We start from the raw sequence: 27,994 nt of genomic DNA, 5'->3' as shown, positions 1-27,994 counted from the left end.
AAAATCCCATCTCTTCTGGCTTACCCCTGCACCACTATGCCTGGGGCCTCAGGCAGCAAGTCTCAGACAACTGGATGTGACTCAAATGATTGAGAGCAGTCAAGCATGGTAGGGTAGCCCTATAATCCCAGTACTTGAAAGAATAAGACAGGAGGTTCATGAGTTTGAGGCTAGCCTAGGGTATACAGTAAGATCCTGTTTCAAAACACAGGCTGAATATGGTAAATATTTAAATTTCACTCAGGGATGTGGCCCCCAGACTGAGACCAAGTAACTCAATGGTAACACAAAGCCTCCCCACATGGCTGGGACTTCAAGGTCATCTAATTTCTCATATGGTGATTCAGGCACTAAAGTAAATGTTGCAAGGAACAAGACAGGAGACGTAGGGTCATTTATAGCATAGCATCAGTTGTCACAGCATTACTTCTGTGACACTCCACTGGAAAAAGCAGTCACAAGACTATCAAGAATTAAGAATTGGTCCTGTCTTAGTTAATTTTCTTGTTGTTGGGACAAAACATCCAATTCCCACAAGTTAAAGGAGGAAAGGTTTATTTAAGCTCATAGGTTGTAGAGGTATCAGTTGATAGTTAGCTGGCTTCAAGGCAGGGTGGCATAGCAGAAGAGAAACAGTCCATGGCAGGGCAGGGAGGAAGCAGAGAAGCAGTGAAACAAACCTCCCTTTCCCTTTTATCCCATCCAGGCTACCAGCCTTTTGGATGGTGCCACCAACACCCAGGGTAAGGCTTCTGCCTTCAGTAAATCCACTCAGCCCCCACAAAACTATGCTAATTCCAATCAATGGACTAACTTAGTCCCATGCACCCTTAATCTCAGTATCACATACTCAACATCCAGTCAGCTCTATGGGCACATGAGCCTTGGGGGAGACGTTTAGATACAAGCCATAATAGGTCTACTGTCTCTGTCTCTCAATGGTAGGAGTGTCAGAGAACTTGCAGCCATTATTAGCCTCCTTTTAATTTTTAGGCTAATACTGCTGAGCTAATACTACATCACCAGAAAATGTTCAAGAATGGATGGCAGCCTTTTGAACTACAGTTAGTGGGGAATGAGGGAGGAAACTGCTGACGTTTACTCGTCAAGAGTTAGCAGGCAAACTGCCCTGCAATAATCCGGATGCTTCTACACATTGAAGGAGTATTTCAAAAAAATGCCAGTGACAAACCTGCAGAAAAATCTTTTTTTTTTTTTTTTTTTTTTTTTTTTGGTACTGGGGATTGAAGTCGGTTCCTTGCACTTGCAAGGCAGGCCACTGAACCGCTGAGCTAAATCCCAGGCCAGAGAGTTCATTTTTTATGTCATGGGCAGCCAGGAATTCTTCAGTCCAAGATAAGAATATTCACTTATATTTTCTTCCATTATATTTACAATCTGAGGGCAATCTCCCAAACCCCTGCTTTCTGTACTTTTATTTTCTTTTAACTTCAATAGGAATTTGCTAGTGTTTCAACTTTGAGCATAATAGGCAAGTTACTTTTCATCTGCTACTTAATGAAAAGTATTTTGTGAGGAATTGTTAATTAATTCTATATATTTCATTTTAGGATATTGAGATGGCCATATAACATTTTTTATTTTGTAATCTACTAAAACAATTAATTTAGCCAGATGTGGTAGCTCAATGATTCCAACACTCTGGGTGGCCAAGCTAAGAGGATCTCAAGTTCAAGCTTAGTTTAAGCAATTTAGCAACTTAGTGAAACCCTGTCTCAAAATAAAAAATAAAAAGGGCTGGGTGTGTAACTCAGTGCAACGTCTAAGATATATTTCCTAATGTTGAGCTATCCTTGCATTTCTGAAATACACACTATTTAGAAATTCTTGCTGGCAGAGATTTAAGAGTTGGTCCTGTCTTAGTTAATTTTCTTGTTGTTGGGACAAAACATCCAATTCCCACAAGTTAAAGGAGGAAAGGTTTATTTAAGCTCATAGGTTGTAGAGGTATCAGCGGTGCTGCCATCTGACTCACAAGCACAAGGTCCGTAGTTTGATCCCAGTACCAAAGAGAGAGAGAGAGAGAGAGAGAGAGAGAGAGAGAGAAGCGCATGTTAATCTCTTAATATACGCAATTTGTTAGACCTAATTCACACCCTTTGATATATTTTGTATGTAAAACAAGTTCATTTTTATTTTTTCATTTTAATGTTTGCTTTAGATATGTGTCCTCAACACAATACACTCAAATTCCATTTTTATTCTTTTAAGGATACTGTCTGTCCATTTTAATAGGAGCATTCAATTCCATTACTTTTAGTTCCATAACTTGTGTAGGTGGCCTTCTGTTGTTCACATTATATTTCCTTATTTTCATATGTGTTCATTGTTTCCTTCACCATATTTTTGCTGATTTTTCCTCCTTCAGCATTTAGGAAAATAGTTTAAAGCTTTATCGGTGCTGAGAGTAAAGTTTTCTTCCATTATATTCACTATACCATAGTGTACAGTGACTATGACCATGAAAGCTGAAAAAATTGGTATATGCAATAACTTTCATAATTTCTCACGCAGTCTCTCCTAATTCTAAATATTACAATAGAGATTTTCTTCCCATCAGATTCTGAATAGGAAATTGTTTTTACTATGCTACGAGTCTTAACTTTAACAAGTTACCTGCAAAAATTTAAATTATCTTTTGCAATCATAGCTATGGCAATTATTTAGATTTAATTCATCTGTGAAATATTTTATGACTTTCCTCCTTGTCTTCTGTGCATTGAATTCTCCTGCTTGTGTTGCTGGTTTTGATTTATCTCACAGCTGGTATAGAACTTCAAATAAAGTTTCTGGGAAGAAAATGAAGCTGTATATTTCGGAGTGTTTGCAAGTCTGGCAATGTTTTCTTTTCGTTTCTGCTCATGAACCATAACTCTGGCTGTGAATAGAATCTTTGGATCATGGCATTTTAAACTCCAAAGCCTAACAACCTCATTTCACTGCCTTCTGCCATTGAGTTATGGTCTCCTCTCATTTTATTTATATTTTGCTGTTGTTTTTCCTACAGTATATAATGATTAATCACCTTATATGACACCCTGCTAAGGCTGTGACCACATCGTATTGGTCTCTGATCCTCCAAAATTCAGGACCACACCTAGCACATTGTAGGAGCTCAAAAAGTTACTTTAATTAAGAAATACATGAATAAATGAGCTTCACAAATTAAAATGCTCTGCATAAACGTAAGTCCATGACCATCACAGTAAGCTTGTCAGCGTATATACAATCACATAAAATTGTTCAAAAACCTTCACATTGCGGTTCATATTACTTTAATTCTATGTATTGGTGATTTGAATTTGCTGATGAAATTACTGCTGAGGCTATTAGTAAAGCCCGTAATTAAAAACTATTCCTCCTGGGGCTGTGTTGGTAAAGGTTGTGACTCCTCACTCCATGAATTGATAATGAAGAGTGACTAGTCAAGGATAGTGAATTAAGTTAGATTTTGAAATAATTTAAAAACTAACCCTAAGCAAAACCTGACATTCCATTACCAACAACAAGCGTACTGCAAACGACCCCAGATTTGCACAGGGCCTGGAGAACATATATCAAGACAGGCGCTACATGTGTTCCCTAAAACAGCACAACAGAGCACCCCACCTAGCTGACCAATCCAGACATGCGTAACACCTGGCTGGTCTGGGATTGCACTGCACCCTGCACACTGACCTTCGGTCTCCCCTAGTGCTACACTGTGGTGAGTAAACTGCCCCCAGAAGAATTTTAGAGTGAACAGGGTACAGCATTTAAAAGACTTATCCCAGTACCTGAAAAATTATGGAATTAATGTGAATTCTACTTTCTTGTCACCTATATGCAAGTCTTAAACATGAACACAAATTAATAACAGATAATTCAGGTCTAGGAATTTGTTCAATAGTCATGAAGAGTATTACAACTTGCTGTGATTCCATAAAGATAGATAACTAGATTACTAGAACTGATTCTAAAAATGCCATATTTACTACTTAGTTTATTTATCACAAGAATTCAATACATTAGAATGACGTTCTTAAAAAAAATGCCTTGCACTCTGAAAGACATGTTTGCTTTTATCTCAATTGATTTAACAATAAACATTTGACATTCTTTTCCAAATTCATTATTATAATAAAATATAGTGGGTAAAATGTTCTTTGAGTGCTAAAAACTGAGAAAAGTATAGAAAAATCTAAAATACATGAACATATACCTCCCTGCAGGAAAGCTAGTTCAGGAAGAAGTAGCTCCCAGACGAAAAAGCAATAAAAATGTTTAAGTAAAGGGGAAATTGTCAAAAGCAGAGACAATGAGAAAATTAGTAAAAAAAAAGAAAGAGAGAGACCATATCTAAATAAACACTATGCTTATAAAACAATGTAATGTCATCCTTAGAGAAAAACATCCACCATAATCAATACTATTTATTGGCTTATTAATTGTTTAACTTAATAATCAGTAAATGCATTGATTAATATAAAGTGTTAAGTATTCCCGCAAAATTCTATAAAAATTAAAAAAGTAAAGAAATGCAATGCATGGAGGTAAAGTTAAAGCTGGATAAATTTCCCCTACATGGGACAGAATAAACAGTTATTGTCTCATCCTTGCTTTTGATAGAAAATATCTGACATGGGTATTCTTTATCTTAGATTAATCAGAGTACAATACCCACCCAGTATCACGAAGAATGTAACCAAAATGGAATTTTAAAATAGTGTATGAAAATTTTCTGAAATACTAGAAAAAAACAAGATCAAAAGTTATTAAAATATTAATGTAAAAGGTAGGAAATACAATACAGACAATGAAAAAGTAGACATAGAAAGTACAAAATCACTAAAACAAAAACCAAGTGCATCTATTACTGCAATTAATAGGAATGTATAAGCTCATAATTAAAAAGATAGAATCTCTAATATTGATTAAAATATTGAAATTCAACTTTTTCTACTTGGAGACACATCTTATTTAAAATAAATAAGAGCCCATTCATGATAAAATCCCTGCAAAAAATTGAAATAGATGGTCTATATCTCAACTTAGTAAAGGCTATCTATGAAAAACAAACAGCCAACATCATATTAAATGGCCAAAAACTGAAATCCTTCACATTAAAATCAGGAACAAGACAAGGATACCCACTATTACCACTCCTCTTCAATACAGTTTGGGAAACATTAGCCACAGCAATTAGACAAGAGAAAGAAATTAAAGCAATAAAGATAGGAAAAGAAGAAGTTAAACTGTCGTTATTTGCTGATGATATTATACTCCACCTTGAAGACCAAAAAACTCCACCAAAAGACTCCTAGACTTAATTGACACTTTTAGCAGAGTAGCTGGATACAAGGTCAACACTCAATAATCAATACCTTCTTGTACACAAATAACAGACTCACTGAGAGAGAAATTAGGGAAACAATTCCTTTCACAATAGCATCCAAAAAAAATGAGGTATCTAGAAGTCAGTCTAAAGAAGCAAAAGACCTTTATACTGAAAACTACAGCACTCTGGAAAAAGAGATTGAAGAGGTTATAAGGAAATGGAAAGATATCCCCTGCTCCTGGGTAGGAAGAATCAACATAATGAAAGTGGCCATACTACCAAAACTGCTATACAGATTCAATGCAATGCCAATTGAAATTCCAACACTATATTTCATGGAACTAGAAAAGACAATCTAAAAATTCATTTGAAACCAGAAGAGACCTAGAATAGCAAAAGCCATCCTAGGCAACAGACACATGGGCAGTGGGTATAACAAGCCCCAATTTGAAACTATACTACAAAGCCACTGTGATAAAAACATCATGGTACTGTCAAAGAAACAGACCTGAGGATCAGTGGAACAGACTGGAAGACACAAAAACAATTCCAGATGTACTCAGCTACCTCATCTTTGAGAAAAGAGCCGACCATCCTTACTGGAGGCAAGATAGTCTCTTTAATAAACGGTGTTGGAAAACTGGATTTCATCCTGCCAAAGATTAAAACTAGACCCTTATCCTTCACCATCCACTAAACTAAAATCCAAGTGGATTAAAGATCTAAATATTAAAAAAAGAAATACTGAACTTGCTGGAAGATAAGTTAGGCAGAACTCTTAAAGACATTGGCATAGGAAAAGACTTTATGAACAAATCCTCAGTAGCACAGGAACTAGCAGAAAGAATCAACAACTGGGATCTCATCTCATTAAAAAGCTTCTGCACTGCAAAAGAAACTTATCAACAGAACTAAAAGACAACCTACAATGTGGGAAAACATTTTACCAGCTGCTCCTCAGACAAAGGGCTACTAATACTATTGAGAATATATAAAGAATTCAAAACAATCAGCCCCAACAAACATAAAGACCCAATTCAAAAATGGGCATCTGAAATGAACAGACATTTCTCAGACAAAGAAGTAAAAGCAGCAAATAAATATATGAAAAAATGTTCCACATCACTGGTCATTCGAGAGATGCAGATGAAAACAACACTGAGATTTCACCTCACCCCACAAAGAATGGCTGCTATCAAGAAATCAATCAATAACAAATGTTGGTGGGGCTGTGGGGAGAAAGGAACCCTTCTCCATTGTTGGTGGGAGTACAGACTGGTGCAACACTATAGAAATCAATATGAAGATACCTTAAAGAGCTGGGACTAGAGGTGCCATTTGACCCAGCCATCCCTCTGTTGGGTATCTTTCCAATAGAATTAAAAGAATCATGTCACAGTGATATATGTGCACCTTTGTTTATAGCGGCACAGTTTGTAATAGTTAAAACTTGGAAACAGCCCATTTGCCCGTCAGCTGGAAACTGGATAAAGAAGATGTGGTTTTTCTATAAAATGGAATACTACTTATCCATAAAGAATGATAAATTAGAGTCATTCATAGGAAAATGGATACATATTGAGGATATACTCCTAAGTGAAATAAATAAGTCACACATGTGTAAATACCAAATAGTTTCTCTGGTATGAAAAACTATAATAGTACATAAGATCCTAATGAGATAATTGACAATGTGAAATAGGAAGAGAGAAGGGTAGGAGAAAGGTAATAAGGGAAATGAAAAAATATGAGAAAATGAAAAAACGGAAATACAGTGTTTGTAAATGGGAGGGGCAGGAGGGGGTGAAGGGTGGGCAGGGACAAGGGGGAAAAATGAGAACCAAGACCTGTCATGTAAAGGTACAGGATCCCAATAATGAATGTAACTGTACTGTATACCTAAAATGTACCAATAAACTCAATGAGGAAAAAAAAATAAAATAAGTTGAAACACAATAAAAAATTAGGAGAAGACTTATAGGATACCAAGAAAAAAATAAAAAGGAATAACAATATTATCAGACTAAAAACAAATCTAAGCAACTATTTCATTATGAAAAAGGGACTAACAATATATGAAGAAACATTATGCCTTGTGTGATTTTCATGAAGATCTGCATAATCTATCTACTAGAGATAGGTGAGGAAGCTGTCACAACCAAAATCAGTGGAAAAACTTGATCTGTAGTCTTTGTGTTTGAAAAATCAAGTAAATCAAAATTATATTAAAATATCTGACAGTAAAACCAATAACTGTTTCAATAGCTAAAAATTAAGCTTTGCCAAACACAATATACACCCTGCCCAAATTTTCTAGACTATTTACAAAATTTAATTTTATAAAAAAACACAAAATTTAGTACCTTCAAAAATAGAAATAATGCATCTTACTCTTTTGTGATAATACAACAAAATCTTTTTTTAATAAAAGCCTATCCAAAGAAATCCAAACATTTGGGAATTCAAAAATACTTCTAAAAACATCACTGATATTGAAAAGGAAATAATGATCCCTACCCTGAGGTGGAGTTTTCAGGGTTTATGCACAGTCACCTTGTGCACTGGGCTGTGCTGCTAGTGCCTTTCATGTGGGGACGAATGGGGTGTCCTCCCCTCGCAGCCCCAGGCAGTACCTAGAGCTCCCATGTCCCTCTCTGCCTGCCACAGCATCATTTCAAATTGTTTTTTAAAAATTCTCTGGAAAATTCAAGGCAATCAATTGGAAAATTATTGTAATTGACTAGAAAATATTAAATAAATAGTATATGAAAGAAAATTTTCCTGTATTCCAAAAATGTTTAGTTAGAAAGCCTAGTGAAAATTACATTCCCTTTGGATGGGCAAGAAATAAATCTAAAATGCCTAGAATAAACATAACAGTATATAGATTGTGTGTAAATGAATTAAAACACAGATTTTCATTAAATAATGTAAGATTAGAAAAAATTAAGACACACATCATGTTCCTGGAGGCAAACTTTATATATCAGGAAAATTTCAATTATTTAAAATTAATGTATAAAAATGATATTATTCCAAATAATACCAATATAATGGACTGAATTATGCCCCCTCACCCCAAAATCCATAATGGAAGTACAAATCTTCATTATGACTACATTTGGGGAGTGGGGCCCCATGACCATTAATCATGGCTTGTCAACTTGAGTGGGTTAAGAAAAGCCGACCACCTGGATGTGTCTGTGTAGGACTGGCATGAAGACCAGCAAACTGAGGGAAGACCCACCCTAACTGTGGGTGGCACCACCCAATAGGCTTGTGGATGGATGGGATACAAGAGAACAAAGAAGGAAGCGTGGCTTTTTTGAAGAGCTCCAATCTTCCTAAGCAAATGTGCCCTTTGCTAACATCACCTTTGCACGTTGGTGTCCAGGTCTCCAGTTTCTTCAGTATTCCAACACATGCAACTCTCCATGAGAGCTTCTAGGCCTTCAGCTTTTGATTTATTATCCCTCTTATGCTGCAGCTTTCCTGTTCTTGGTCTGAAGAACTACTGGATCTTCTACTCCTCAGCAAACAGACACCAGTTGTGGACTCTCCTGGCTCTGATTCTATAGGCCTACCTAAGAATCCCTGTGTGTGATTATTTCTATTTCTATTGCTTCTCTTTCCCTAGAGAACCTTAATATAGGCCCATGATCCAATAGGACTATGGCTTTATAACAAGAGGAAAGATCCCTCCCCCAGCACCCTGATCTTGGATTCCAGAACTCAGAGTTATGAGAAAATCAGTTAATCAGTTTCTGTTGTTCAAAGCCACCCAGTGTGTGGTATTTTATTATGGCAGCCTGAGCTGACTCATACGCCCACTAAATTTTGTGTTTATATGTGTGTAAATATTTAATAAAAATGGTTCTTAAGTTCATCCAAAAGACTGAACTCTGAAGATGTTTTTCTAGAAAAATCACTATTTGGCAACTTTAATGGTAATAATTGATTCAGGGAGGAATCATCAATGGATTCTAAAACTAGTGGGTGAAAGTTTGATGAGTAATAGGATGTCTATTTAGAGTTTCAAGGGATTTCTTCACATGACACTTATTAATCACAAAAGGAAAATGATAACTTAATAAGAGAAGAGCCTGGCAAGCTAAATCACTAGTAGTAATAAGACAGCAAGATTTTTCATGTCCCCTGATGGGAAGCACAGAGAACAAAGTATCAGCTCTGTGATATCCTGACCAGGAATGCATAACCCTAGTCTAATTATGATAAAGCCAGGCTAAGGGACAGTATGCAAAATAAGTGTCCTGCACCTTTCAAAAAGGCAAATTCATTAAAAACAAGGAAGAACTGAGGATCTGTTAGAACAACAGAAACCAAAGAGATGTGACAAGAAAATGCAATATATGATCAGGAATTCTCTTTGGGCACAAAAGACATTATAGGACAATCAGCATCTCTGAACCTGGTTTGCAAGAGAGTAGAGTTGTATCTGTGTTGCTTTCATAACTGTGACCACTGTTATGTAAAAGACCTCTGTTTGAGGAAGAATGTCTGAACCACTTAGGGGAAAAAGACATCACATCTGCAACTTAGTCTCAAACAGCTAAGGGATTTTTTTCTTATATAAAATGTGTATAAATATGTACATTTACATGAAACATATACCTATAATGCACGTGTCAAAGAGATGAAAAGAGAGTGTCATAGAAAATATGGTAAAATGTTAAAACTTAGAGAATCTGTCAAAGAATACATGGATCTTTTTTGGTGCTGTTCTTGCAACTTTATGAAAGCCCGAAGTCATGTCAAAATACAAAATATGCACATATACAAGCATACACAATATCTAAATTATGAAAAAATTAGACTAACAGAAGAAAATCTAAAGTAAAGATTTAACTCAGTTAAAACAATCTGTATTTCACACTGAGATTTCACCTCACCCCACAAAGAATGGCTGCTATCAAGAAATCACACAAAAACAAATGTTGGCACAGTTGTGGGGAGAAAGGAACCCTTCTCCATTGTTGGTGGGAGTGCAGGCTGCTGCAACCACTATGGAAGTCAATATGGAGATACCTTAAAGAGCTGGGACTAGAGGTGCCATTTGACCCAGCCATCCCTCTGTTGGGTATCTTTCCAAAATAATTAAAAGAGTCATATCACAGTGATATATGTGCACCCATGTTTATAGCGGCACAGTTTGTAATAGCTAAAACTTGGAAACAGCCCATCTGCCCATCAGCTGGAAACTGGATAAAGAAGATGTGGTTTTTCTATAAAATGGAATACTACTCAGACATAAAGAATGAGAAAGTAGATTCATTCATAGGTAAATGGATACATTTTGAGGATATACTCCTAAGTGAAATAACTAAGTTGCACATACACAAATACTGAATAGTTTCTCCAGTGTGAAAAACTAAAATAGTACTCAAGATCCTAATGGGACACTTAGCAAATGGGAAGAAAAGGACCAAAGGTGTAGGGACAGTGAGAAGGATAGGGAAAGGGAAATAAGGGAAAAGTAAAAAAATTTGAGAAAATGTAAAAATGGAAGTAAAGTGTTTGAAGGGGGAGGGGAAGAGGGGGTAAAGGGAGGGTGGGGAAAAGGGGAAAAAATGAGAACCAAGACCTGGCATGTAAAGGTACAAGTTCCCAGTAATGAATGTAACTGTACTGTCTACCTAGAATGTACCAATAAATTAAATTAAAAAAAAACAAAAAACAATCTGTGTTTCTTTTCTTAAGGCCAGGTGAGTCAAGACATCTGCACTCAACCAGTAACAGAGTAGATATCTTCTTTGTAAGTTTAATCAATTGAGGGGAAAGGGTTTGGGAAGAAAAGCTTAGGAATTAAACTTCTTGAAGGCTGCAGTTTCAGTTCTATAAAATAGCAGATATCATCAAAGATTGTGAAGAAGAGACAAGACTAAGCTAGTCAACTTTCCATTGCTATGACAGATTAGTTGAGAAAATCAGTTTAAATGGAAGAAAAATTTATTTTGACTCACAGTTTCAAAGGTTCAGCCCATGGCAGCTTGGCCCCATTGTTTTGGGTCTATGGTGGCACAGCACATAATAGCAGGAGTATAGGATGGAGGAAGCATGCTTAGCTCATGGTGGACAGGAAGCAAAGAGAAACAGAAAAGAGAAGTATCCCCCCCCCTCAAGGACACATTCCCCGTGACCTGAAATCCTTCCACTAGGTCCTAATTCTTAAAGTTTCTACAATTCCTAATAACACCACAAATTAGACCAGTCACTACATGGTCTTTGGGGGATCACTGCAGACCCGAACTGTAACACCAGCCTTATGGTCTGGCCCGTTTGAGTGAAGTAAGTCAGACACAGTCTAAATGTTTCATGGTTCCTTTTATATAAGAAACACAAAATATAAAGAAAGAGAAAAATGAAAGATAGATAATAGGGAGACAGATCTTTTGCAAAAAGGGGAATGAGGGATGGAAGAAAGGGAGAGTGAGGAGAGGAGAAAGAAATAAAGAAAAATTAAGATGCATGTACCAACTCCACATGAGGAAGGTAATCATTATGTACTGCAAACATATACTAGTAAAAACAAAAGCAAAGATGAAAGAGATGAATTACCCAAAAGCAGACAAAAGCATTTCCCTCATTTTAAAGGAAGTGAAAAGGAACATGTTGTCTACAGTTGTCAGCTGTCTGTTAAAATCTGCTCTATTCTAAGCTCATTAGAGACGGTAACAGAGAAGGACATTCTGCACCCCATCATGCTTAAATGTGACCACACAAAGGCATAGAGTTTAGGGCAAAACAAACCCCAGTCTCCAAGCTGTCCCATAAGCAAGGTAAAAAAGTTCAGGTCCACAGGAGCCCTACTCAGTGAGGACTGCTTCTGGCAGCTGGGTGAGACCAGCTACACTCAGAGCTTCCAAAAGAAATAAGTGAAATCTGTCCTTTAGGTCTGAGTTGAAAACTACACAGGCCACCATCACACACCATGACTCTATCCAAGTCCTGATAGTGTGACTAGACCCACGGATGCAAATCCCAACAGTTTCAGGAGCCTGATGAGATAACCAGCTCAAACTCCTTTAGAAATTCCAGGGCCTGGGTCTTGTTCTTCAGAGAAGGGTAACCTAGACTTCCCAAAGAGTAGAGTTTGAGTGAAGGATACAGTCCAGGAGGTCTCTTTTGGAAATGATCCAGAAACCTCAGTATGGAATGGACCGAAAAGGCCAGTCAACCTGTGCTTACTAGCTGGTGGCTGTCAAAAGCCACTGAGGCAGAGCCCCTCTGGGCCTCTGGAAGCAACTGCACAGAATTCCCCTTGGAGTCCGCTTGATACCTTAAGTCATGGAAGCAAGAGGTTTGAAGTGTGAGTGCCCTCTCCTGTTGAATGTCCTACCCAGATTGTCCTCTATGATGGTTCCAGGGCCTCCAAAGAGTGGTGCTGTTGGCTACATCTGGGTGTGTCTGCAGACTGCAGCAGCTCCTGCAACAAGCCTGGGCTGAAGGCCAGGAGGGGTGTGGTGGCCCAGCCATCACAACATGAACATACCTGAGTTGGGGAGTGAGGATTGAGGAAGGACAGCACACTCAATAGTGTGGAGACAAGAGGTCCGATTTATTTCACAGAAACAGCTCCTTTTAAAGTCAGGCCAACAGGAAGCACCAAGCAACGATTAGGGAGGAGATCAGATCTTTGGCTATCTGAGTTCCTCCCATCACAAGGTCAAATTTAACAAAGTCCTTGAGCACCACTCCCGTAATCCCATAAACCCAGTCTGGGTTACACAGTGAGCTCCAGGTCAATCTCATCTACATAGTTGAGACCCTTGTCTCAGAAAAGCCAAATAGAGTCATAGATTAAGAAGTTACTTTTCCAATGTCAAATGCCAGCGGGCTCCCACAGAGGGAAGCGATAATAGACTTTCCATACAATGGACAAAAATTCCACAGCAGGGAAAATCCACCATGGAAAGGACAGCATCAGGGACAGAGGACCCCACTTGTTGCTTTAATGATATGCACTTAAGAACTAGTTAATGAGTATTTCTTATATGCAAAACACACTATACCTTTCCTTCAAGAAAAGCAGGATGGTGCAGAGGTGAGTGAGACAAAGTCTACCCCCTGCCATCTCAGAACGTCATACTTTCTGCCACAAGTCCCATGCTGCTCTGAAAGCACTCTTAACACCTTACTGTAAAAAAGGTGATTCTGATAGATATTTTTCCATAGAAACCATGTTATATGCCTTCATTTTAATTCTCCATAAGGATCTGACATGAAGCATGTATCTTTGATAAAAAATACATTAAGAATTAAAAACACAAGACTAAGGCTATAACTATTTTATATCACAGAAGTAAACTCTGTGCCCTACCAAATAGCAGTGTATACCATATTTCCCTGAAAGACCTAACCAGAAAATAAACTCTAGTGTGATTTTCCAGGATGCTTGTAATAAAAGCCCTACCCCAAAATGAGCCCCGGTTAAGACCCTCAACCAGACAGGTGCACTTAATGCATCCATTGCAGCATATGATGGACTTATTGAGTTATAAAATAATAATAGTAATATATAAATAAATATTGACATTAATACTTTAAATAAATAATATATAAATTATAATTCAGTATTTGTAAATACCCAAGTGGGTGTCCTTTGACAAGAAGTAAACACCTGTGGAAACACATGAACTTGAGACTTATTGCCAAATGACTGATCAGAGGCATGAATAATGAGGCATGATAACAAACAACATGGTTTATGTGAATCTTTATAATTCAGTACCTCGTGTGTTGTAATGATGCACTATGAACAGGCTACACAGACCAGAAGTGCTCACTTAAGGAGGGTTCTATTGTTGGACATGAGAGATTGGGGCCAATGGCTCTACAGGAAATGGAGTCCCAAAACATTCAGGCCAGAATTCAGGGCTTGGAGATTTATGATGTTCCAGAAGAATATGACATAACTATATTTATATAAATGTAGATTTTTTTAACATAAATACGTGCAGATCTTTATATAAGAAAAAAAATAAGACATTCCCTGAAAATAAGTCTTATCACATCTTTTAGAGCAAAGATGAAAATAAGACCTGGTCTTATTTTTGGAAGAATACTTAAGTTTCCCAAGGGACTACAGCAGGAATTTCTCTGGCTTTGGCTCTGACCAAGGGTAAGTGAGCACACTCCTGTTACACTGTGTGCCCCTCTTGGCTACCCAGTGCAGCATCCCCAGCAGGCAAGAACACGCCACTCACCATCATTCTCTCATAGGCATCTGGTATAGCACTCCCAGAAGTTTGGGAAAACCAGGTCAAATATATAGGACTTCCTGTTTTAATGTAAAGAAATGCCTCTGCCTCTTTCAAATTGGCTTCAAATCAAAATGTCCCTCTCTCACAGAAACAGAGAGACACATACAAAAAGAGGGACAAATTAAGAGAAGATACAAATTGCTAAGACTACAAGGAAGGTACTTTATTTACTACTTGATTCGTTAAGAAATTAGCACTCTACAATGGAGCCGCAACAGCCTTCCTGGGGACTTCTTAGGAATGCAAATTCCAAGGCTCTCTCCAGATCCCCTGAATCCTAATATCTTGCTAATAATTAGGCCCAGGAATCTGTTTTTCAAACTGTTTTCTGAAGGATTCTCCTACACAGGAAAGATGGAGACAGTGTGGTATAGTTTACATCTGGATGTTGTCCCGAAGCCTGTGTGTTCATAGTTGAGACTTTGAAGAGCCAATTTCACGGGGGTATGACACACAACAGTGGTTAGGCCAGTGAATCTTTTAGAGCTTTTAATGACACAAACATCCCACTCTGTCATGTTTGCCATAGGTTGGCCACCACTAGGATAGCCCATTAATGAATTTATAGCTAAGTATGATGTTAGGGGGCAAAAACTAGAGCAGGTGAGTCACTGTGGGTACAGCCTGCAAATGTTTATCTCTTTTCTACTCTTCCCTTCACCCTTTCTTTGCTTCCTTCCTGCCCTGCCAAGGGCTATTTCTCTTCTGTCATACTGCCCAACCTTGGAGCCAACTACTATAGACTGAAATCTCTATACTCTGATCCAAAATATTCCTCTCCTCCTTTAACTTGTAGGTGTCAAGTATTGTGCCCCAGTGACAAAACATAACTGAGACACCATGTCAGTGGAGGATACAAAGAAATGTAATAAGGATCCCAAAAAATCAAACAAAAGGAAGGGAGAACTGAAACAGGAGCATGGTCATGAACGGGACTAGCTCAGAGCCAGGCACAATTTCTTCTGCAGCCTTATTTTCCTGGAGTGGGAATGGCCATCTCTCCCTGGCACGTCTACCCCACCACAAAAAGAAAACAAAACAGTAAGTTACTGTAACACCTTGCAAATGGCCTTTTATTCAAGTTTTTATGGCTTTTTATGGCAGGCTTCTTTTATTATAGAAGGTTAAATTTTTCTCATTCACTCAATTATTTGGAGATGAGATTAATCTAGCTATTTCTGCAAGCACGATGTTAAGTGTGGCAAATATGGATGTGCTGGTGTGGCCATGGTCAAGGGACCCTGCATAGTTGTTCTATATTAAAGTGCCTAGCAAATTGCTGAAGTCAGAAGTGAGTGGAAGAAGCACTGGACACCTGGATAAATCATGATCCCTGTGTGTACCAAGCGAGAGACCCACCCTAAGTCTCTAAAATGCTCATGATCCCACAGTAATAGGCATGGCTAATTACATTTCCAATTCAAGAAAATGTCAGTTTGTCAATTATATATCACTATTTCTTAGCATCAAAATGTCATTAAAAAGCAACTCAGCACTCTGGTGGGATGACCACAGGTTTGATTCAGAGGTAAAACAGGCTGGGTTAGTACAGAGAGAGCAGGAAGAGCAGCCTAACCTTGCATTTGATATGGAGGACTCTGATCAGACCTAACACTAAATAGGAGTGGGCTGAAGTAATTTTTTAAAAGCTTTTGTGAAGCCTCTGCCACTCTAGTGGTATCTAGCTGTTACGAAATTCCAGTTGATTATTTTTCAGAAAGTTAATAATTTAGCTCTGGAGAACAGAAAGAAGAAGAATGGAATTGGACCTGAAATTAACGAATCACATTATTAAAAGTGGCTTTATTTCACCTAGCTCAATGCCTCATGGCACAGACAACATCACTGAGGCTCCGAGGGACACCGCTGCTCACCCAAGGGCCCACTGTGCACTGTGACACAGCCATGGTCTCTCCCTCAAGTGGGGACTCTCTCACTACTCCCGCCATAGCAAAAGCTTTCATGTTGGACTTTCAATTTGAGGGCCAGAGCACACTGCTGCCCAAAAGACCCAAAAAGCAATTTTCCAGATAAATGAATCTAACCTTTTTAAGTACCAGATTTTGAAGCACTTGGGGTATTAAAATGTTTCCAAAATACATTGGTGTACCTTGCCCCTTCCTGAACCAAGAACAGGGAGCAGAGTTTACTAGAACAATACCCTCCCAGAGATGTCCACACCCTAATAAGTCCTACATGGCACAAGGGACTTCCCACATGTGATTTGGGATCTTGAGATGGGAAGCTATTCTGGGTTATCTGGGTGGGCTTGATGTCTCCACAAGGGCTCTGCTAAGAGGGAGATGAGTCAGAGGCAGAAATGGCACTGGAAACAGAGGTGAGTGTTGTGGGCCAGCTCTAGTGGAAGTTTTGAAAACATGAACAAAAATTTACTAAGTAAGAAGGAAATTATATGAAAGATAAAGCAAACAAGATGTAGAAAGGTCCAAGTTTTGGAAAGCATGGGACTAATTGAAGAAATTGAAAGCTGATGGACAGTGCTGTGGTTCTGAACAAAAAGAGGTTCTACCAGAACCCCGGAACCACTTGGCCCTCGGCCTCACTGATGCGTTAATAAGATAAGCCATGTCCCAAGGGAAATCGGGAGCCCGTGGAAGCTTTAGCAGAGAGCGTGGTTGATAAGTTTGCATTTTAACTTGGTCAGTTTGATTTAGCAGTCAAGAGTTGATTAAAGCAAGGGCTGGCACAGAGGCAGGAGAGCCGTCCAGCAGATGGGCATGGGGTCTTACTCAAGGAAGGTGGCTGTGCAGGGGCAGAGAAAGGGCACAGGCACGGGTGACTTTTCAGCAGCAGAGTCAGCAGAGCTATATGATTGACTAGATATGGACAAAGGGGAAGAAGAGCTAAGGACATCTCCAAGAGGATGCAGGTTTGAAAAGCTAAAGAGAGACTGGTGCTATTTTCAAATAGAAGAAACCCTGGAAGGGAAGAAAATTTGCCACGGGGGACAGGAAGGTGTCAAGATGCCAGCTCTGCACATGCTGCCTCTGGTAATGGATAAACACATGAGGGTGCCCCTTGACTACGCATACTTGGCAGCTTTGTGAAGAAGGAGCCATCTGCAGAGGTCTGCACACTCCCCAACTGTAGAGTTAAGCAAAAAAAACCAAAGCATGGAACAGAATGCAGAGTGTTACCGTTTTCTTTAAAAAAAAATGTGCATATGTGCACACTCGTTCACTTAAACAAGCACAGAAGCAGGAGACTATAAAGAAAACTAGTAACAATGTGCTCTCCAGGGAAGGCATCACAGAACTTATTATCCACTGTATAATCTTGTGCTGCTTAAAGGTGCTCACATGTGTATGTTTTCCTCATTTACTTCAATTGAATTTCAAATAAATACATAAATAAACATAAAATATGTGTCTTCCTAAGAATAGCAGGGGGTTTGCAGTAACATTAAATGAAAGCAAACAAAGGGGAGGGAACATATCATGTAAATTGGAGCTCCCAGCCAAAAATAAAATCTCAAGAGGATAAAGCAGGTTATTTTGTGCTGAAAGATACAATACAGATTGAACACATAATTATCACAAACCTTTATCTATCAAATATGATAAAAGCATGTAGAATTTTAAAATCAGGAATAGGAAGATATTGACAAAATTAAATCAAAGGGAAATAAATAAACCTCTTTTAACAGACACAAAATAAATCAAGACAAAATAAAGAAATTGAATAATAAAATGTAAAATCTTATTTATAGAAAACAATAAACTTTATAAGAAACAATCTATTCATCCCCTTCAAATAAACATGGAATATTTATTTTTTTAAATTATCATCTTGAGCAAAATGAAAACTTCAATAAATTCCCCAAAGTAAAAACTATACAAGATTAATTTTCTTCCCATAATGAAACAAAATTAACAATTAATATTTGGAAAGCAACCACTTGGAAATTATAAACACTATCTCTGAGAGAAAATAGAAATCACCCAAGTACATGTTGTTTGAAAAACAGCATGATGAAAATACTACATTATCAAAACTGGTGGGTGTGACTAAAATTGGGCTCATAATATCATACCCTTAAATTAACATTACCTAAAATAAAGAATTTTTTAAAAAGTGAATAAGCCTAAATCAAACTGAAACACCAAAGGCTAAAAGGAAAGCCAGAAAATTAATTCAAGACAATACTTACCATATTGTTTTTTATGACACATGAATGACTCTCCCTTGTGTCCATACAGGGCGTGAATGCTCATGTGCATGCAAGAGTGCGCACACACACACACACACACACACACACACACACACACATACACATTGTGAAGAGGGAAGGGGATCCCAGGCTTGGATAGTTGATAAAATTTTTAATATTATACCTCTTTGCTAGTCATCAATTTACTTTAGCATGTTATGGCTCTGAAATATTTTACATTTAAGAGACTGTTCAATTTGACTTAGTAGTATGACAGAGATAAACTGGTCAGTATATATCTAAAGACATAAAATTTAAACAATAATTTGACTTCTGAGCAGATACTCTAAATGAACTATCCTGGATATGGGCAAAACCCTAGCTAAAACAATTTTCACAAGAATTATTTCAATGGGAAATATTGGAAAACTTTAACTGTGCAACAATCACAGATCAATGATTGATTCATGGATGGGTTCCAGAGTAGCATTCAGTGCAACCATTTAAATTCCTGATGACCACACATCTATGCCTAGGTGAAGAAGGCAGCTGAAAAGCACAATATAGAATGTCACTTTTATTGAATGTCATTTTTATTACTTGACTTCTTTAAAAACTAAAATCTCTATGAAAAGAATTCCAAGATTTCCCAGTAAAGTCATCTTTGTTATGAGAAGAACTACTTCCTCTTTCTAACTATACTTAGCTGCATAATTTGGGAAAAAATCCTTTTCGCCTCATCGGAGGGGGGTTGACTTAAATTATTCCTTCTAAGGCTTAAACTATTACAAGTCATTTATTCAGTGGATTCAAAATGATAAAAAATTAGCTACATTATAAAATCAGATATTAGTACTTACGTTTTGTGAGTGACAACTTTGCATAGACTTTCAAGGTCTAATACAATTCCCCCAACTCCAGGGAAAACTAATAATCAATTATCAATTAGTGTAATGAAATAATCAATTAGAATAATCAGTTAGAGCAAACCAATTCTCATAGAAAAGGCAGAGAGCAGCTGGGTGTGGTGGCACATGCCTGTAATCCCAGCACTCGAGAGGCTGAGCCAGGAGGATCGCTGTGAGTTCGAGACCAGCCTGGGCTACATAGTGAGTTCCAGGTCGGTCTCAACTTTACAGTGAGACCCTGTCTCAAAAAACTAAGAAAAAAACAAAAGAAAGAAAGAAAAGGCAGAGAGTGAAGAGTGCAATCTCATAAAACATCTACTTTTTAAAAATTTGAGGAAATGTTCTTTTCCTGACAAAGCCGAGAGAAAGCATGAGTTCTGGTTATTTCACATCACCTCTTTAATTACTCTGTTGATCTCATCCCTTCACTTACAGGTTTTTAAATTCATCCCACTTCTAGTTATTGCAGTGTTCTGGGGTACGCAGTATGTTAATTCTGCAATCTGAGTAGCTATCCTTTCCCTTCTGAAACAATTTGAAATCTTTCTCTATGGACAAGCATTTCTAGACTTTTAATTAACACTCCTAAACTATAAAACATATTTCCACCCTTGGTTTCGTTCCTGTCTTTTTATTTCTCTCCTTTTTGTTAATTCTCAGCTCAATATTCAGTTTCTGTTTCCAGTGTTCAGCACCACATTCTGTAAACCGCTCTGCCCTAGAATGTACATGTGGAGTAAATCAGCCTGCATTCGGAGGGTGGAAGGTTGTCTGCAGGCCAGGCAAGTCCTCCTGGGATGCCAGAGCTGGAAGGCCTGGCTGGAGGCCCTGTCTCACCTCCTTGAGCAGGTTACTTCCACCCAGGGCTCAACTTTCTCATCGCTATTACCATAAAAAAGAAGTGGAGAGGTAGGACACTTGTTCCAAGGACTGACAGCTGCATATGTCTTTAAAAACCAAGCAGGTGACACATGAATCAAGGGCCCAGGTAACAGGTAAGGACAGGTTGAAGCAGAAGAGTTCATTCCCTTCATAAGGGCGCAGCTGCCTTTTAGCTTCAGCCACAAATCCAGTGTTGCATCTGATTTGTTCCAGGGACATGAGAAAATGTGTGTTTTATGTGAAATTACCCAATCATTTCTTAGCAGGCTAATTCCATATTTTAACAGGATATATATAACCTGGAAGAAAATCTCTACAACTGAAGTTCAGCCTGTAGGACACCGGTTTGGTGCTTCTTGTCTACCGGACTGTAAGGCCCATTCTAGTTTGAAGATTCTGTCCATGTGGACATTCATTCATTCACACAGCTTTGCACCTCTCACCACACCAGCAACAAACATAGAGGAAGCTCTTGCTGTAAACATTGCGGCTTGTCCCTGTAGAAGTGACAGAAGTTCATACCCCACCCATGTCCTGAGAGTTAAAGGACAACTCGTGTGTCTCCCTTTTGAAGACCTCTCCTGATTCATCTGCCACCACCAGCTAAGCCTACGCTGAAGAAACCCCTCCCTTTTACCTTCCTATTGCAGGATTCTTGCTCAAAACTCTCTCACAGAACACAAAGCCCTTGTAATTAATTCCACACCCATCATTCTCAACAGGCTCTAAACTCAGGGAAGGCAAGAACAGGTCTTTTGCTTTTTATTCTCCCAACATTTCCTTGTGCTTCCTTCAGGGTCTGTTTTCCCATGTGCATTAGCCCAGCTGGAACACAGAACACCCATGATCTGGGTTCAGTACTAGTTTTAAAGTGTAGGCTTTATTACTGTTCCGGTGGGGAGAGGTCCAAAGACTACAACATGATTAACATTGAAGTGATAGTTTATTAATCTCACATCCCAAGAGAAGGGCCACTCTGTGCCATGCATTATGGAGACCGGGCCCATCCAGTTGTCAGGAGATGAAAGGTGAGGGACATTTGGGCTGGAGCTTTTATTGTGGTCACCATGAGGAGAAATTGGCATAGCGAGGTGGGCAGGACCTACTGGGCAGATCTGGGAAGGGGATGGTGGGCACATGAGAGTGAAATAGAGGAAGTGATTGGAGTATAGGCTTTGTATTGATTGGTTCGCAATGGAAGGAAAAGCGAGCCCACATGTGTGGTTTGCCATCATTAAGGACTAGCCAGACCTGGCAAGGATAGTCCCTCCAGTAAGCAGGGCCCCAAGACATCAAAACCATAGAGTAAACTGGACTTGATGCTGCACATCTGTAATCCCAGAACAGGCTGAGACAGGAAACTCACATATGAGCACAGCCTGGGAAACAGTGATTTAAAAAGAACCTTTCCCCAAAATAAAAAAGTTGGCCATGTAACTCAATACAAAGGCCCTGGGTCCAATCTCAAGTATCACAAAAATATAAATAAATACATAAGATTAACACAGTGCCCACCACACAGAGCTCCCATCTAGAAAAACAGATCTGAGCTGGAGGGGGAATTGGGGGTTTTGTAGAAGGGATGGATGGAGCTAAGCCAAGCTCACAGTGCTGAGACACAGGGTGTGCAGCAAAGGGCAGAGGGCACAGGACAGGGGGCTTGCTCCTCCTGGGTCTGCACTCCGTGAATAGAGCTGGGTAGGACCAAAGTCCCGTGCTGAGTGGGAATCACCAAGATGCAGCTGTGCTCCTTTGTTTTACCGCATGGGAAGACTGCTGTGGAATGTGGGTCCAAAAGCCTTAGAGAAGCTCAGCCACTCCAGCATGCGGACTCCCACAGACATGCAGGAGGCCAGTCTTCCGGGTGTCAGCTCCCTTCACATGAAGCACTGATTGTGGTTCTCATCACACTGACCCCAACACAACATTGGCTTGCACATGCCCTGCAGGCAACACAAGGCACAGGCCAACATGGCAAAGGATAGGTCGTGACAGCAGAAGTGGCCACATATCTGGGGCACATTCCCTATTCTCCACTCTGGAGCCCTCTAGGTTCACCAAACCCCTGACGTGTTCTGATACTTTATGTGCAGGTGGTTACTCTGGCTCCTTCCCTGAGCCTCCCTGGCTCTGCTTTTTCTTCTTCCTCTCTCAGCTCACACCAACCCTCCCTTCCACCAGAGCCAGGGTCCCAGCATTCATTCTGGTTGCCCCTTCTTGGCTGGAGTTACTCCCTGTGTCTGGGTGCCAGGTCCCCCATGCAACAGCCCCTCACAGACCCCTGAGCAAAGGTAGCTCCCTTTAGGGATGGTTACTGCCTGCAATCCGCACAGCCAGTGACAGCCTATTGGACCCTCTGCCCAGCAGACCCTACAAAGGCTCTGCCAACCTGTTCTCCCCGTTCAGTTCAGCACCCCCAGAGGCCCGGTCTTGACCTCATCCTGACTATAGGTACAGGACATCAACGTATAGAACCTCAATCTTTTCTTCAGTCCTCCTGGGATACTTGGAGGCATCAAAAAGGCTGTGAAATCACCTATGTTCTGTGTCCCTTCAGTTTTCTTAGATTAGATTGGGAGGAAATAAAGTAAAGCATCCTGCGCCTGATTCAAGGAAGAGAAGACTTGGGGGATATTGGATTGAATTTGGCCCTCCTTTTTGCTTTTCTGTGGGATGAAAATAACATCTTTTTTAAAAAACCTCATTATTAGGCATTGGATGATCAGAAAAACATCCTTTCAGCCTCAGGCCCAGACTGACCCCAGCAGGGGCCCAGCAGGGAGAGAGTGGGCTCTCTTGCCACTGAGTCCTTCATTCTGAGAACGGGCTCTTTGCTTTGGGGCCTCACATTCAAACATAAACTTCTGCATTAGCCAGTCCAATTTGTTTTTGTTTTAATCCATTTTCTAAGCTAAAGTAGTGTTTTCAGTGTGATTCCAGGGTGTCTTGGCATAGGAGAGACCATGATGTCATATTTGAACTATTCATTATAACTCTAATATGCGAGGAGAAATGGCCAACTCTCCTCTGGCTCAGCATGTGATGGCAGTGTGAACGTTCTCCATCCAGTTAAGAGTAAATCAAGATGAAAAAGACCTATAATTTCCCCAAAGAGGGCTGAAACAGACAGCCCACATAAATTAGGAGTTGCTTACTTGGAGGGTATATAAACTTGGTAATTATTTTTAGGAGTAGATCACTGTGATCAAATTAAAGTGCTCTGTTGATAGAAAAGGGGAAAAAGAGACAGGGAGTGAGACAAAGAAATAAGAAAGTTGAATCAGCCTCAAGCATTTTGATTTCTGTATTTATTTTCAGAAGTGAAGGAGGAGAGAGAAGAGGGGCTAGAAAAAGAGAGATGCAGGGATCTCTTGCACATGGGCTCCTTCCCAAATGAATCCCTGGAGTCACGGTTCATTAGTCTGGGAAGAAATTGAGGCCAGGGGAGAGGTAGCAAGTTGGCCAGCTCTTTTGAATGAGTTATGCTAGAATGAGAACAGGAAACAAGCCTTTCAGTCCTGCAGTGTGCTCGTGATCTGCTCGCCCCCCACTTATGACGGTGGACTGCAGGACACAGGAGTGTGTGGTGGTGTCTGCCACCTGAGAGGGTTTACTGCACTGTAACCAAGAGAGCGTACTCCTGGGGACCAGCTGGATTTGCTTTTCTCAGTACCGCCTAAAACCCTTGGAAAGGGTGGAAAGAGCTGCTCCAGGCTTCAGGAGCAGAAGGTCGGGGTCCTGTCCTTGCTCAGGGAGCCATAGCTTCCTCAAAGTACAAGAGCCCCTCACACCTGTCCAGTGAGCCTGGGGAGTTGAGTAAGACTCAAGAAGCGTAAGGGCAGGAGAAATCTGCCTGCATGACAGCAGTGTGGAAGGACAGCGGCGCTCACAGGGAGCGGCTGTGAGGTGAGCCTGATGGAAAAGGTCTTCCCCAAGCCAGAGGATTGGGAAACACTCTGCATTCAGCTCATCACACCTGGGAAAAGAGGAAGGCCCACAGGCCAACACATCTCCAGAGAGGGAGGCGGCAGGCCCAGGATGTGCTACTCACTTTCCAGCTGCTAGGACAAAGTACTTGACACTTGGAAGTGAAGCAGGAAAAGTTTACTTTTTGCTCATGGCTTCAGAGAGTTTAATCCATGGTTGGCTGGCTCCAAGGCAGAAGTGGCATGGAAGAAGGACCAGGCAGAGGAAAGCTTCATGGCAGCCAGGAAGCAAGGGAGCAAGGGAAGAGGCCAAGCAAGAGACATGCTCCCGGAGGCACACCTGTAGTGCCTCGCCTTTTCCAAACAGCCCCACTTCCTCACAGCACATTCAGCCAGAAGCATCAGTGGGTTCATCCACTGATGAGTATGGCACCCCCACCATGATGTAATCACCTTCCAAACGCCTCCCTCTGAACACAGGAAACTTTAGGGGGATACTGTAGATCCAGACTATAACAAAGGGGCTGGAATGGATGGATAAGTCTGCTGGCACAGTATTTTTAGATGGGACTCTCGGAACTGGCCTGAAGGGGTGCCACCTGCAATGTGCTGAGCTCTTTATTGGGTAGAGAATTTAAGCCTTGCAAGATGGAAAGGATCCTGGAGATTGGCTACTTGACAGTGTGAAGTTACACACCTCTGCTGAACCGCTCACTTCAAAATGTCTCCAGTGGCAAGTTTTGGGTTACATGTATTTTACAAGAAAACAAAACACTGACAGATATTAAAGACAGCTGGGGCCCAATACTCTACCCAGGGAAACACACCCAGATACAAAGAGTGATATCCTACAGGCCAAAATTATCAGTCTTTAAAGTTTAAAGGTACTATCAAGGCTGTCTGCCCAAGGAATCATTCAGAGGTAACCTCCTGCAATTATTTTTAAGGAAATGTCATTATAGGTTGGCAAGGGGAAAGTGATTTCCTTATTAGATTCTCCTCTTCTTTGGAGATAATATGAAACTATCTAATTTAAAGAGCCAAAGGGAACTTAGAGGCCAGTCTGAGCACCCTGCCAGCCCTCCTCCTCCATCACAGCTCCGACCCACTACCTTCACCCACATGGAGCCCAGGATAGGATAAGACAGTGGCTCGCAAAAGCCCCGCCCCAGGTTCCATTGGTCCCACCAAGTGGTGAGGTTCGCAGTGAAGAACCTGCAGTTTCCATTATTTGTCTTCTCTACAGATCACTTTTCAGCAATCTTGGTAGGGGATGAAGTAAAACCATAGTTTTTATTCCGCTCTGAAGTAAATCAGCAGCAGCTGACTTCCTCAGCTCGCCACAAAGCTGCAGTCATGAAACCTGAGAAGGAAGCCAGGCCACTGAGCCAGAATCCCATAAGGCTTCCTGTGAAGTCTCAAGTTACCTTGCAATGGCCCACGTGCCCTCAGAAACCTCAGGCAGACAGAGGCAAGAAGCACAGAATTGTGGCTGCCAACAGCCATCGCTTGCAACACCCTGTGGTCCCCAGAAGCTCTGCTAAAGTCTGGGGCATCTGTGGGCAACGGGAGCATCTGCTAAGAACAAGCTATGGGGAAACTCATGAGCACTGCACCGTCCCACTACTTAAGCAGACAGGCTGACTTCTATATGAGTCCCAGGAGCATTCAGTGCTGTGACTGCCAAGAAGGGAGAAGGACCAAAACACAGGGAAAAGACCAAGGCACAAGAAAAAAACAATCTAGATTTTCATAAGCAAGAACAAATGGCAAGCCCCACATGGTGGTGCACACCTATAATTCCCAGCACTCAGGAGGCTGAGGCAGGAGGATTGCCATGAGTTCGAGGCCAGCCTGGACTATATAGTGAGCCTGAATTGTGTTGTGAGACCCTGTTTCAAAAAAACAAACAAGAACAAATGGCAAGCAGCGTTTCTAATGTCTCCTATGTATGAGAAGTGATCTTTACCTTTAAAAAAGTGTTTATTAGTCTCATCTCATTTAATTCTCACCACATGAAACAATGGTGGTTGTAGCAATAGCATGAGCAGCAGCTGCTCTATAGTCAGAGGGCTTAAGAAAGTTACACCGTGTCACACGAGGATGACACTGTGAGGTTGGACCAGAGCAGGATTCAGTCTGGTGGCTGGGGTGTGTTCCATTGTAGGGATCTGGGATCTGACTTCTCTACACTGTTGATTAAATGCTACTGATCTATTTTATTTCATTTTATTTATTTCAATACTGGGTATTGAACCTAGGGCCTTCATACTGAACTATACCTCAGCCCTACTTTATTTTTTTATTGTGAGACAAAGTGTCACCAAGGCACTGCATTGCTCAAGCTGTGCTCAAAGCTGCAGAACATCCCAGAGTGCTGAAATCACAGTGATGCACCACCAGGCCCAGCTAGAAGCTGCTGAACATGAAGATGATATCCAAGTGCCCTGTTACTGGAAAAAGTTACAAAAGCCTGGGGTCGATCAGCAATGCCCAAGAGAAGTCCTCTACAGCTCCCCAGCACACAGAGGAGGGCCTGCAGGGGGAAGGGCCCCAGGTGCATGGTGGGTACTGGGATGCTCCCCACAAGAGAAGCAGGCAGGTGCTGCAGCACAGGTACTCTGCCACAGAGGAGTCACTCAGGTTAATTACAAGCAGGTCTATTATTAGCTTGTATTGCTCTGTCGCAGAAACCAAACAGAAATTCATAAGGAAAAACAGCAGCATGCAGTTTGGTTATTTCCATATTAATTTTCAAAGCCAGTCTTTGTAAACAGTCTTCTAGGGAAGGACTTGCCTGCAGCACACAGTGCTGGCCCTGGTCCCAGGTGCTACCAGCTGCCATCCATGCCCAGCCTCATGAAGGTGGCAAAGCTTCAGCTCAGCCAGGCCCGAGCAGGAGAGAGTGGTTGGGTCTCTTGTCTCCAGCAGAGGGGTCAGCAGAGTACCTAGTTTCTGTAGCTCTATGATTGGAAGAGTGCAGGTATGTATTCAGCACACGCACTCACATGTGTGCATGTGCAGGTGCACACACACACACACACACACAAACACACACACAGAGCCCATAGCTCATCACAGAAGGACACAAAACTAAGATCCTGTTTTCTCTCCCCAGAATGAGAGAAGTACTAAGAATACAAAGAGTGAAGCAATTTTAAAGAGGGCTGTGTATTAGTCTGTTTTCCCATCACTGGGAAAAAATACCCAGTACCTGAAATTTAAGGAAAAGTTTATTTTGCTTCACGTGTCAGTCCATGGTCAGCTAGCTCTAAAGAAGAAACAGCATGACAGAGGGGCATGGTGGAAGAGAAGCTATTTGTGTCCTGGCAGCCAGGAAGCACAGAATGTGAAGGAAGGAGCCAGGAAGTGAGATAAACCCTTCTGGGTCACATCCCCAGTGACCTATCTCTTCCTACCAGACCCCACATCCTAATAGTAAATCAGTTATAATGCCTCATAAACCAGTTGCCTTTCAAAAGCTCTGC

Source organism: Fukomys damarensis, unplaced genomic scaffold (assembly GCF_012274545.1).
Source record: "Fukomys damarensis isolate Sample0158 unplaced genomic scaffold, DMR_v1.0_HiC HiC_scaffold_7, whole genome shotgun sequence".
Classification (NCBI taxonomy): Eukaryota; Metazoa; Chordata; class Mammalia; order Rodentia; family Bathyergidae; genus Fukomys; species Fukomys damarensis.
This window is presented reverse-complemented; position numbering follows the sequence as displayed.